Consider the following 15,031-nt stretch of genomic DNA (forward strand, 5'->3'; position numbering starts at 1 on the left):
ACAAACAGCCATTTCGACCAACCACAGTAAATCACTTGCCATGAAACCTTAAAAGCGTTACCTGATATAAACCCCGAACAGATTTGTGTTTCGCAATGGCTAGTCGATACCTGGTGACGGACTCCGGTCTGGGTTTTGGATTATTGATAACTCGCCAACTACAGTACGTCAACGAGGCCTTTTGGCAGTATATCTGTTAATCCTAACACCTCAAAACGTAGATGCAAGAGCCGTAACGTCCTTCTTCAGAACATCAAAAGAATACTCTACTTAGCAATCTATCTAATAAATATACTTGACTTAAACACTTGTTTGAATGTATTAAAGGACTAGTTCTCAGTCTAACAAGTGATTAGGAATTCAAAAAGCTAGTGGGATGTTAATGAAGAACAGAATCATTTTTGTTTGGTGTCAAGTGTAAACGATAAGAAACCTGGACTTTGTTCAGAAAAGATTTGGTAAAGTCAGATGTAAAACAGAAAAATGAATATCATTTGACAAAGAATTTCTGCGCATACCTTCATTTTCAATATACGGAGTTGAGTCATCACACTTCATCTCACCCTGGTTTAGCCTCTAGTGCAAGATGTTACTAGTCGCTGATGTGAGGAATATTTGAGAATTATATTAGTGGAATAATCCCCAGAAAGGCGGAGTGTCAATCTAGGACCTCAAGGAAACGTCATAAACAGTCAGAATCTCGTTAATATGCATCCCTTCATCTTTCAATAAAGCAAATAAAGATAAGACGCCAGATCCCATAGACCTCCAGTGATTTTATACGTTGATTATATCGAATCTATGATAGAGCAGAACGCTCAAATGAGAAACAAGATATCGAAAATCTTTCAGTAATGTTATCTCTTGCATGAAAATGAAAACGCCACATATTGAAAAAAGGGAAAACACTATGACTACAGATATCCTGTTCTATCTAAACCATATCCTGCTTATCCAAATGATTTGCTTGTCATAAATACCATCACCAAATATAACATATTTGGATTCTATGAATCTTCTTTTACCCATGGCTCAATATAGATAGTGGTGGATGCATGAATCTCATGACACCATAGGCCATGAAGCCCTTTGCTTGACGAGGAAAACATTTAGCCATCTGCATACGTGGCTTTCTGTTGGGTTCATGATATGACAGTTTTGACTGATCATCATGTTAACCTGTCTATCAAGCGGTTGTTGTTTCATGTCTCGCGAACCTGTTCGTGACATTTGAGACTCTGTTGTTCTTGCAATATTCAGGACAGTTACATGCAGAATATTCGTGACTTGAGCCCTAATAATCTTAAGTTAATATCACTGTCTGAGTGTATGAGATAGTCACTTGTAGTACATAAATCATGAAGTCTGACAATAATGGAGATAAAACACATGACATTAATGGGGTAGAAATAGAGATATCTAACATCAATAGAGGAGGTTGTTAGGTATCAAAACCGAGAAATTATGATTATGGGACATCAGTGATAAAGGGTTGATAATACTAGGCATCAAGAACATCAATGTGCAAGATTTTTATGTCTCTATAATACAAGGTGTAACATATAGCCATAGGGGTCTATGCCAACACATCAGATGTGGTCAAGATAACATAGAAAGCTTTTCATATCTTGTTACTATGAGAGTTTTCGAGCATAATTCCCTGTTCACATCAGGAATATATCAAGTGTTTTTACGAGTAAAGAAAACATGAATAAGATCACATTTCAAGTTGTCTAACTAGTTAATAAGCAGCTCAAGGCAGTTAGCAACACCCTAACGAATATAGGAAACAGAATACACCGAAAAAACACTTGGAAATTAGGCGAAGAGTCGACGAAAAAGAACAGCATTCAGTCCCCGGCATTCAGCTCAGCGAGTCTATGCGACGGGCCTGATATTGCCACAATGGCTGTCATCCACCTATTGCAACATGAGCTTGAGTTCTGACGGACACTTCCTGATAAAAGCAACGTAAAAAAACGCGAGGGGACTAAAAGTACGAATATATATATATATATATATATATATATATATATATATATATATATATATATATATATATATATATATATATATATATATATATATATATATATATATATATATATATATATATATATATATATATATATATATATATATATATATCAGTCTCCTATTATTCTATATTACCTTAATTTATCTTAGGCTAATGTATGATTGTGTCATTGCCTAGCTCCCACTGTACCAATGGAGTTCTGAATACCTTTCGTATTTCACAGCGGAAAAGTCATTTTAAGTCGGAAAAAAAAAAATCATAATTCATCTCGAGCTTTCCATCCTGTCTGTGCCAGAGGACGAGGACAGTTCTCGCTCTGTTCTCGTCCAGAGCTAGAGGCGTCAGCAGAGAGGCGAGGGGATGATTCTATTCCAAAGCCAACCAGATTCGAAATGAAAGCTATGAAGCGAACAGAGGTCGTGGGGCAACCGCAGCTAAACGTAAAAAAAAGAAGAAAAATATCAGCAACTAAACAGAGAAAAAGGTAAAGTTAAACGTTGAAGAGTCATAGCTGAACGTAAAGAAACAGCAGCTAAAAGGAGGAAAAGGTAAAGCTAAACGGAGAAGAGCCTTAGCTAAGCTTACAAAACCAGCAGCTAAATCAGGAAAAGTCAAAGCCAACCGTAGCAGAATGGCGGCTAGAAGTAAAGAAACTAAAAAAGAATAGTTTTAACTTGCCCTTGGTTGTATGGAGGTAAAAAACGGCAGTGAAAAAGAAAGGTTCAAAGGAAGAAATGTGAAAAAAGAGTAGGCAAAAGGAAAGGTACAGTAGACCTTACATAATAAACTGTTTGGATGAACTTATACGAACGTTAGTGGTGTGTGCCATAGGGCTGCTAGCTGGCCACGAAGCAGTAACATCTAGGTGGCTCCTTACTTCGGAGAACGTCTTAGTTATTTCTATGCGGTAGCGAAAGATTAGCTGTCTTATTATCATGCTGAGTCTTATTGTCTTCTTTGATCCACTCGTATTTTTAGTCTCCTTGCATTTTTTTGATTCTCCTCATTATCTAACTTCTTAGTCGTAATTAATACCCATTAGAATCGACCTTTTCTCATACCGTTTTTTGCTTCCTGACTTAAACATGCATCTGTTCGTCTTACAAGCACATTAATAGCAGCATTATGGTCAATGAATGTGAATTATGTATATCACACCTTGTTCATTTAGCTAATCAACTACTTGTTAGAATGATCCCAGAAAGATCAAAGTGGTAAATTTATTGATATGAACCTTTCTTTAATTGGATATTTCAGAGGCATATCTGGCGAAGCGATAACGAAGGTCTTTGAGTTATGGGAAAAAAGCTGTAATTCTTGACACAAGGCTGCGCAAATCCTTCAATCACTGTGTGCGACTTCTTATAGGGTTAGCAAATTTGCATGCAATTGTCGGGAAGGAGCATAGGGTAATGTTCTACGCGATACTTTGCCCTGAAATAATAAGGAAAGAACTATGAAAACCTGTAAAGTTTTGGTATTCATGTTTCTCATAGAAACATTTCAGAGATGTGTATACAGAAATATACATAGATGCTTCGTAATGTCGTTTGCAATACAATCCCAAAGAAAGGCCTTTGATGATTTTCGGGTCTAATATTGCCAATGGTTTTCTTGTACTTGAGTTTATAGATAAATAAAGAGAACTAAAGTTTATAAATGCAGTTGCAGATGTCTCCAATGTGTCAGATTTCCCCTGCTGACGCGAACCATAGTCTTCCCACAGATCTGAAGTAACTCAACTTGTTTTAACTTATGGCGTGACGAAACTTTTGCATTGTTATGTTATAGACTATCAGAATCTCTAGATAGACGTTAACGAATCTAATTTTCATAAGGACGAAACACCTCAAATATGAGAAAGACTATCATCTTTCTCTGCATTAAAGTGTTTGACAAAAATGAAAGTAAAGACAAACGCGAAATAAATGAAATATTCCAAAACAGGGGAGATTTTTTCCTCTTCCATGTTTCGTGTTTCCTCTTAATCAAGTGTCGTTTCCTGATAATTGAAGCTACACCGTTCGTAGATTTTGACTCTTGTTCTCCTGCCTGTGATATGTGTTGTTATTTTCACCCTGAATGTGGGTAATAGGAATGTTTTCGATATCATACGCAATTGCCTTTAGATTTGCTCGGAATGAAAAGGTTCTTCTGCCATTAGAAAATAAGATACCTTTGTTTGTTTTAATCTTTGAGATAAAAGAATAGTCGTGTATATGTATAAGAACATATTACTAGAGTACACAGGAAGAGACTATAGCTAGAAATCCATTACTCGAATGAGGGAGATAGAAAGCGAAGGAAGGGACTCGCCACTATTCCGATCAAATGACTAAGATGGACAAATAAAGATCCCACATGAACCATCAAGTAAATATTGCCTTCATCATCACTGGAGAATTTTCCTCATTGCAACCCTCTTGTGAAAGAAAGACTAGAAACAGAAATGGATAATGATGAAAGGAAATTCAATACGTATGGTAGTAATGAAGAACATACAATATGAAACTTATTATTTTCTTAGTCTTTACTGCATGATATCCATGCTGTCTTTTTCATCTCATAGAGTGTTTAGTCTCTTGCTTGTTCCTCTAGGCATTTGGCTGAGGAAGTGGTGGACAGGTAGGAACACCTGTGCTTTGCTATCTTTTTCCTATATATATATATATATATATATATATATATATATATATATATATATATATATATACAGAAGATAAACAGGTAAACATACAGACAGAAATAAAAGAAGAGAACTATCGTCAAACAAGAGAGAGAAATACAAAAAAATAGTAGTGAGAAAGAGATATATATAGAGTAGCAAAAGAGCATGAAAAAAATGGGAAGGGGAGGAGAGATGCCCAGTATATATATATATCCCAGTGATTGGAGGTTGTGTTGGCAGTGTTGAGGTAGGCAAGCCTCTCCCCACTGCTGCCACCAGCATCTGATAGACGACACAGGGAGGCAAATGGGTATTCCACTCAGGCTTCCTGCCGAGCATGACACCCTCTGGATGATGGGCCTTCCCAACTACATCTTAAAATGGAAGGATATGAATCTTGCTGGATGACAAGAGGGTACTTAAAGCAATATGTAAGGGATGGTCAATACCTTAAGATCTTATTCTGAAGAGATAGAGGTAGTGTATCGAATAAAAGTAAGTTAGAAGAGCTCCGGCTTTATTTGTTGAGCAGAGACAGCGATAGTTAAATGCTGTATACTACATTCCAGAAAATAACTTCTGGAAGTTGATTTAAGCCCTACTCCTTCTCTTAACCGCAATATATATTTTGATGTTGTGGAAGACTGATGTTTAAGCTATGGCAATGAATTGTCTTTGTAAGAGATATATATCCTCCCAAACTCCTATTGGATCTTAAGACATATCTGCATTACCTTCCCCCTATATCAAAACATATCTATCTTTTCTAAAATTGGGTGATAAGCTTTGTCAAACCAATCGTATGACCATATCTTACTGAGATTTAAAATTACTGAAAAATTCAAGCTGGTTTCGATGTTGGATTTGCATTTCTGTGTTTATTTTAAGCGCTATTAAGAAAAAAGCATGCGTTTTCGATGGAAAGTATATAATTGTATGAAAGTGCTGTATGATTGGAGTAAAGATCTTAGTATGAGGCTGATTGTATGCTAAACTTTATGAGTATCATAGAACACTCCGGTTATATTGTTCATGATGAACAAATCAATTTTTTTCTTTTCGTGTCAGGGACTCTGAAGGAAAAATAGGAAAGAAATATATAAAAACTAAGAAAAGGCTCTGTGTACAGTTTGATTTGTTGAATCGAAATCGATCACGTCATCGCAGAGGAATTACCAACGCATTGAATAAAAACGAAGCAGCCAAGAATAGCATAAAAGGTTGGTTTTAAAAATTCCCAAACAGATGGATTGGTCGAGCTGGATCAACACGTCGGCTCCCACGTTCCCCTGACATAACCTCGATGGATTCTTTTCTTGTGGGGTTTTACGAACGATGGGTTCGCGTTTCACACCTACGCCTCACATAGTGGATCGTTGCAGAGGAATAATTGTTGTTTTAAGGAATTAGTTCGACTTCTGAGATTCTGAAGAGCACCTGATGGAGGATGGAAGCATCGTCTGAAGGATCTCTGGGCAACAAACAGGACACAGAAAAAGAAACAACAAAAGAACTTTATATTTCATTCGTGAAATTGAATGAAACTTGAGTGTCGAAACTGTAACATCTTAGAAGTAAGAACTTAGAAGTTATTCATTTCTGAAACAAGTTAGGTAGGTCGAGGACACCTTGCATAATAGAGGTAAATCACATTCTTCTTGTGTTAGAGGGGAATTAAATCATATTTCTTTCTCAGCCCTCTGACTTTATACTTGGACTTATCTCTCCATGTGTTTATAGATACGTAAGAGTATTTTCTCTTACAAACTTCTTGATATGTTCTTACACCATAATCAGACTTCGAGAATAAGGTTTTTGAAAATATTCTTGTGCTTTTAATCAAAGGCTCATAGAGCACATATATACACAAACGAAGACAAAAAAACAACAACAAGCAACTGGATATTTCTTGGGGTTTTGTGTGATAACAGAGTAGATCAGAATGAGATTAATGTGAAGATCAGAAAAGTAAAGGATCAAGGAGAAATGTCTGTAAACTTTATGAATACAGTGGCGTACATGACGCCAGTCTTGTACTTTAAGTGAGATATTCTTCTTGCCTGATTCTTAACATATTTATCGTGCGCTTTTAACTACACATGTTGGTAAATCCTTCCCTATATTAACAGTCAAAGACCTTGATGATTTTGATTACCCGTACCAAATTCACTCTGGACATTTTCCTCTTTAAATTTAATCAGCTAATTTAAGGACGTCTTTCATAGGATCTACTTCTTAGTTTGGGAATCACTTAGTAGTTCACTTTTATACTGTGTCTATCTTTTCTATTTCTCTTCAAGGAAAGTGTTCAGAAATGAACCCAATGTTCAAGGTTGGAACGTGCCAATAAATTGCAAGGACTGAAGATTTCTTTCATAGACTTGCATTCGAACATTTCCCTTATGAGTCTCAGAATGTTGTTTGCTTTTCTCGTATATATATATATATATGAATAAACATATATAAACATATATATATATATATATATATATATATATATATATATATATATATATATATATATATATATATATATATATATATATATATATATATATATATATATATATATATATATATATATATATATATATATATATATATATATATATTTGTACACATTTATCCTTATTCATGATTTCAGCCTTGCGGAAAGCAACTGAGAACTAAATATAATGAACCCAGCCAGACAGGGGCATCGAATTCAGGGAGCAGTAACAAAGGATACTAATAATACAGGAACATCACTGAACGTGCCACTCTCATTGCCGGCAGCCCAGCCTCTGCTCATAACACCAATCATGGCGTCTGCTATGATATATTACGCATGAAAAATCATTCCCCGAGCCTGATATTTTTCACCTTCCAGCCCTTCGATGTTATTTATGTATTTTGTTTCTTCCATCGAGGTGGGAGAGTGGTCCGGCAACCCGGCTGTGTTAGGCAGCCCCACATAATGAACGCACATATGACCTGCGCCCTCTCATTCCACACCGTTTTTTGAAAGTTATGCATGCGATAATTGAATACAATCTAATTGCTCTGCCAATGCTTTTGCTGTACGCCATACAATTACCGTGCATGAAAGTGTCTTTTAAATAATGCCTCCGAACGGTATAAACAAAGCAGATCCGTTGTCCTCTGCTGTTGGTGCAGTTACCTTTATGTCGGGAGGTTCTCTCTCTCTCTCTCTCCCATCAACCTGTTACAGAGAGAGAGAGAGAGAGAGAGAGAGAGAGAGAGAGAGAGAGAGAGAGAGAGAGAGAGAGAGAGAGAGAGAGAGAGAGAGAGAGAGAGAGAGAGAGAGAGAGAGAGAGAGAGAGAGAGAGAGAGAGAGAGAGAGAGAGAGAGAGAGAGAGAGTGTTGGGGGGTAAGACAGGTTTGAGGGAGGGTTGCATGTGGGAAAGGGGGGTAGGGGGAGGTGTGATGGGAGAGACAAGCTTGCTGCTTTCGGTTGGCTGAACTTTGACATCAACCTCAGGGAAAATATCGAGTATTAGCGACACAGGGGATGTTTCGTTCCCTTCTACTTTCACTTACTGCATTAGCCTCTGACAATATTGGCTGGTAACCGGAAGATGTGCAAGATGAGATCATGGGAATTAAGATTTAGAGGATGACTCAGAGAGAGAGAGAGAGAGAGAGAGAGAGAGAGAGAGAGAGAGAGAGAGAGAGAGAGAGAGAGAGAGAGAGAGAGAGAGAGAGAGAGAGAGAGAGACAGAGAGAGAGAGAGAGGTTGTATCCCGGACGCTAGCCTTGGAAATGCAGCAGCGACACCGCTTAACACTGAACCCCGACTGGAAAAGCCTCATCTCCAGCGACAACCACTCCGGCCGTGGGGCACACACGACTGTGAATACCTGATGATGATACCCGATCCCCCCTTCTGCCTTGAGGCTCGAGGTTGGACTACTTCAGATGGATCTGAATACTCTAAGGAGGACTTGGACAAGTGATTGTGAGAGTGGTGAGGGATGACAGTGGTGAGAGATGACAGGGAAACTATGAGGCAGATCCTCTCTCCACACCACAAGATCCTAACATCCCGTTAGAGAAAAGGAAGCAAAGGTTTTAAAAGACTGAGGCGCCAGATGGCTCCTTTGAGCTTAAGACAATCCCAATTTCATCTTGTTTTTATAATATTAACTACACCTTATTGGAAGCAGATGCACAGATACAATTGAAGAAATTCTAAAAGAATCAGAATGGTAATTCTTGTCTTTGATCTTTTTTTCATGTATAAAACATTTTTATAATTTTATGATTTTGACTCTAACTCATCGAAAATAACTACAAATGTAATCTTAAAGAATCTAAGAGAGATAAAAAAGAAGTATTTTTTTCTGGTAACAGTTACAGTTTCTATCACGTATTATTATTATCAAATGTTCACTTTATTGGATGTGTATGCAAAATTACACAAAAAGGTAGCCAGAAAATTGAATTTCTTCTGATGTATATATATATATATATATATATATATATATATATATATATATATATATATATATATATATATATATATATATATATATATATACATATATATACATGTGTGTGTGTGTGTGTATCATTGAAGGTTGTGTATAACAATGCATGAACAGAGAATGAATATTTGTCATCCTTCTGTCACAGGATATGAATGATCATTCGCATCTCCTAACTGATATGTCTTGATCAGTTATAATCAGTATCGACTATTGATCATTCATATCACTCTTTCGTCTCCATCATCGTCATAACTAACCCTTCATGATCGATCTTCTTTACATCTAAATGATCAATGATGGTCACACCGACACACACACACACACACACACACACACACACACATACACACACACAAAACTGCTTCTATTTCAGAAGACAACAGACCCACTGTGGGTATAGAACATTATCTGGTTTTAGCATGAAGGCTTTTGTTGAGTTACAACCATAGTAACTGTAAAGGACATAAGAAGATTCTGTGATTAGGAAAACCAAATGTGATATCATGCAAATGTGGTTAATGAAAAAAAAAAAAATAGAAATATTTTTTCTAAATACCTGAAATTGGAGGTCCATCAGTGTTGCCAGACTAGAGTTTGACCTACGATGTATGTAATATCCTGTCATAAAGTGTAGCCAGATCATCCATCTGAAACACAAGAGAGAAAATATATGAATCAAAACATGTTTAGGAAACCATTTTGCAATAAAGAAATGAAGAAAAATCATTGAACATATGTGGATAATTGAATTAGATTACTTCTGAATGAAAAAAATCTTCATCAATTACTAAGCCTGTTATAGATCTATCAAAATACTTATATGATTAAATAAATATGGCAAAAGTGATGATAAATGAAAAATGATAGAACAGAATTAGAGAAAATCTACAAATAGATATGAATAGAGCATTGAACAATGAATAAAATGACATATATCTGTATAGATATATAAACAAATATATAAATAAAAGACACCAAACACAGCTTGGAGGGGTGGAAAGTGTAAATAAATATTGGCTCCAATATATCCTTTCGCGGCCATCTGTCCCAAACTGCCGGACATCTGTGAAAATGTGTGTTCAGCAACACTTTTATCATTTGCTCTTAGGATTGGTAGAAAAAGCAACGGTTTTCAGATTTAGAGAAATTTGTTCTTTAGTCATTCCAGGTGGATTCTGAGCTTCTTACTTTTGAGCACATTAAGTACGACGGTACGATCTTTAATCAAGACGGTACGATCCTTGAGTACGAAGGTACGATCATTGAGTACGGAGGTACGATCGTTGAGCACGATTTTATGATCTCTGATGACGATGGTACATTATCTAAACACAAGAGTACGATACCTTCATCACAGACTATCCCAGTCTTTAGACATCCTCATATTAGGCTACCCAACCCCATAGGCAACCTTAATACATACTATAAACAAATTAATCAGAGACTAGCTATCTCCGTAGGCAACCTCATCACAGACTACCTTAATCTTTAGACAGCCTCATCACAGACTACCTTAATCTTTAGACAACCTCATCACAGGATATCCAATCCCATAATCAACTTCATCACAGACTACCCAACACCTTTAGCAACTTCATCACAGACTACCCCAATCCATAGATAACCTCATCATAGATAAGCCCAATCCATAGGCATCTTGTCCGACACTGTCTACCTCCAGTTATCACAGAGGCTAGTACAGATCCTAGCCCCAATCTCTCCATAACCCCAACTTCACTAACTTCAACCCCTTCTCTACCTTCCCCATCACCCCCATCCCCCTGCAACAAATAGTATTTAAATGACTAATTATAATCGAAAGCCACCAGGGAGGACCGGTTCTACCAAAATTTGTCCAACCATAACAAAATTTCAGATATATATTTCCTGAAATGCTATACTGTTATAGCTTTATGAAATTTAGGTAGGCTTTAGCAGACGTTTCTATACCTTACTTGCTATTTGAATCTATTATCTGTTTTGACAGTTTTAGAATTATAGCTGTACTTGTGTCTTTATATTCACGAATTTTGTTCTTTTGTTTGTGTTTGTTCAAGCTACAGTGAAATATTTGATTTATCAAGATTCCAGTGACAAGCTTGCTTTTCTAGAATTCTAGTTACATTTTTTTTGGTATATTTGTTTAAGTTTTTTGTCCTTTTTCCAATTTGTACAAGTTCTTGTTGCTTCATGTGCTTGTCCCAGTTCTATTTGCATTCCTGTGTTTTTCTTCTGGATGATGGTTTGAATTTTGCATTCTCTCCTCTCATGGTAAACATGGCCAGTCTGAGAGCACCCTGCTACACTTCCTCCTCTGCCTGGATATATATATATATATATATATATATATATATATATATATATATATATATATATATATATATATATATATATATATATATATATGTATATATATATATTAATATATATATATACATATATATATATATATATATATATATATATATATATATTAATATATATATATACATATATATATATATATATATATATATATATATATATATATATATATATATATATATATATATATATATATATATATATATATATATATATATATATATATATATATATATATATATATATGTATATCATTATTATCATTATCATCATTATTATTATTACCATTATCACTATTATAATTATCATTATCATTATGGTCATCATTATTATTATCATAATCATTATCATTTTGATAATGCTATCATTATCATTGTTATCAATTTTTCACATACATCCTCAAAATGATATAAATATAGAGACAGATTCACACACATTCCAAAAAACTAATAAATGGTCATACACATGAACGCTTAAATACAAACAGGAAGAGAGGGAGACAGAGTCAGACAGACAGACAGACAGACATAGACTCATGCTAGAAATATCAAGTGTTGCTAAAGTTATAAGACAATGTATGGTGACATACGATAAAGAAATCAAGAGCAGTACCTAAATCCATATGGCAAAGTATACCTATGCTTTTAAAATTCAGTGATAGTGAAATATTACTTTTAACACTAACATGTATTTGCAGACTTGGTGAGGCTTTTGTATATCTATATATATCTTTTTCCACAGAAATAGAGATATACTATTATTCTAGTAAAGTATTACAGGTGTGCATGACGTACACTATTCACGTAGGAAAAATGCTTATGATACTTACATTATTTGATGACGATTAAAAACTATACTATGATAAAGTTATCTGTCATTCATGAATCTGTAGATTCTATAAACAACACTTATCAAGTTGGAGATAAGCCATTTTTCGTGTGAATATTATATATATATATATATATATATATATATATATATATATATATATATATATATATATATATATATATATATATATATATATATATATATATATATATATATATATATATATATATATATATATATATGTACATATGATATATATGGGTTGTGATATGTCAAATATATTTGTACTGTTGTCGTTTTTAGTTTTCCTAATGAAGGAACAGAGGAGGGGGCCAAGTGAGGATACTCCCTCAAAGGCTCAGTCCTCTGTTCTTAACGCTACGTTGCTAACGCGGGAAATGGCGAATAGTATGAAATATATATATATATATATATATATATATATATATATATATATATATATATATATATATATATATATATATATATATATATATATAACTCGACTGTTTTAGAACCATATTCCTCGTGTATGTTAGATCTGAGCCTCAGTCAGAAGTAAAGATCTCTATATTCATACTTTTATTCTCATAAATGAAAATCAATCATTATGTATGATTAAAGATTACCATCTTCATTCACAGTAAGTTAACATGCCTCCCCTCCTTTTCCCTAGACTTGAGTGTATTACCCAATGAATATTGCACACTGGATTAAACCAAACAATATTTTCGGAGGTTTTATCCAATCGTCATCAAGGTTATGATAAGGAATAGAGTTTGATTCGGCACTTCATTGTGTCAACAAAAACGATAAACTCAGTTCGTAAGGAAAATGATTGAGAATTCCGAGGATGTTATTGTTTCTTAGGTGACTGATTTTTCTGGATTATTCTCTGATGGAATTCCTTCATCACGACGTTACGACCCATGAGCTTGACGGTACAACCTTTGAGCACGACGGTGCGTCCCTTGAGAACAATGGTACCGCCACTGGGTACGACGGTACGACCCATAAAGGCATTGGTTCGACCCTTGAGGACAACAGTGCCACCCGAGGGTATAGTTGCTTAGCCACAATGGTCAGGTCAAAGGTGAAGTCATCATACTTAGAAATCTTGCCTCCGTGCTTAAGGGGAGTGCCGTCGTGCTCAGGGGTCGTACCGTCGTGCTAAAGAGTCGTATGATCAGGCTAAGGGGCTTTACAATTATGCTTTGGAGTTGGTAATGATTACTCTTAGTGTCACATCAAATATTGTTGTTAAATAACATCCCATAGATCGGAAATCATTTCATAACGTTAGATACTTCTCTTTTTCAACGAAAGACCTCTCGTTGTGTGCCCTGGTACCTTCTACATTGATACCCCCCAGAGGATAATCCCTGAGGAGGTCACTGATATCCTAGAAATCATACGCGTCAAAGGAACAGCTCTGGGATTTCTGAAGAGCTTATGTCGTATTCTATAGGATCCTGCTACAGGCTATGTCCTTTCCGGCTAGTTTTATTTTGCAAATCAATTAACCTTTCGTTTGTCGGAATTCCGACCTGTCTACTATTTCCTGATACAACAGATCTGTATTTTATCTATTCCTTTTTTTCTATCTCTCTATCTCTCTGCATTCCCTCGTTTGAAAGTGGACAGTTCAATACATCGCATTTTTGCGATGTAGTAAAAGAGAACAAGTTGAATAAGGATGCGGGCAGTTCGTAGAGGAATATAGAAGAAATACATCGTTTTAAAACAAGATTGTGAGTTGTCATTTTTCCAATCAAATTTCGAAAAAATATTGCATAACTTTCAACATTTTTCATCATAAATAGATGAGTGTTCCCGCAAAGGTTCATTACTGAGATAAGGAGGTATTTTCTGATAAAGACTCTCCAGTACGCTAAATATGAAATAGGTGTTGGAAACGGAAGATTTAGTTTCAAGTTTCCAGACTTGACTATGTCTTTTGACGTTTTGATCTTCTTTAACGAAAAAAGAGATAAGATTGTTGTAAAGATAAAGTATATCGTGCTATTTTCATTATCTTACGAAAAACATAATAACAATAATAACACTAATTGAAATAATGATGGTAGTAGTAGTAGTAGTAGTAGTAGTAGTAGTAATAATGATAACAAAAATAATGATAATAATAATGATGACAATAATAATGATAATAGTAATAATGATAATAACAATAGTAGTAACAATGATAATAAAATGATAATGATAATAATAATAATGATAATAACAATAATAATAATAATAATAATAATAATAATAATAATAATAATAATAATAATAATAATAATAATAATAATAATGATATCAATGATAATAATGATAATAATAATGATAATAATAATAATAATGATAATGATAGTAATAATGATGAAAACAATGATAGACTATTATCATTATTGCTATTATTATTACTATTATTATTATTATTATTATCATTATTATTATTATTATTATTATTATTATTATTATCATTATTATTATTATTATTATTATTATTATTATTATTATTATTATTATTATTATTATTATTATTATTATTATTATTATTATTATTATTATTATTATTATTATTATTATTATTATTATTATTATTATTATTATTATTATTATTATTATCATTATTAT

The 15,031-nt window shown here is 34.2% G+C and overlaps 1 long non-coding RNA gene across 1 annotated transcript in view; it reads right to left on the reverse strand.

Moving 5' to 3' along the window:
- The window catches only part of LOC139748095 (uncharacterized), a 106,660-nt gene that overhangs the window by 83,829 nt on the left and 7,800 nt on the right, over nucleotides 1-15,031 (reverse strand). Inside the window, exon 2 of the long non-coding RNA XR_011712534.1 lies at nucleotides 9,753-9,843. This is a non-coding gene — a long non-coding RNA (uncharacterized lncRNA). The remainder of the gene's footprint in view (nucleotides 1-9,752; nucleotides 9,844-15,031) is intronic.

This window comes from Panulirus ornatus, chromosome 72 (assembly GCF_036320965.1).
Source record: "Panulirus ornatus isolate Po-2019 chromosome 72, ASM3632096v1, whole genome shotgun sequence".
Classification (NCBI taxonomy): Eukaryota; Metazoa; Arthropoda; class Malacostraca; order Decapoda; family Palinuridae; genus Panulirus; species Panulirus ornatus.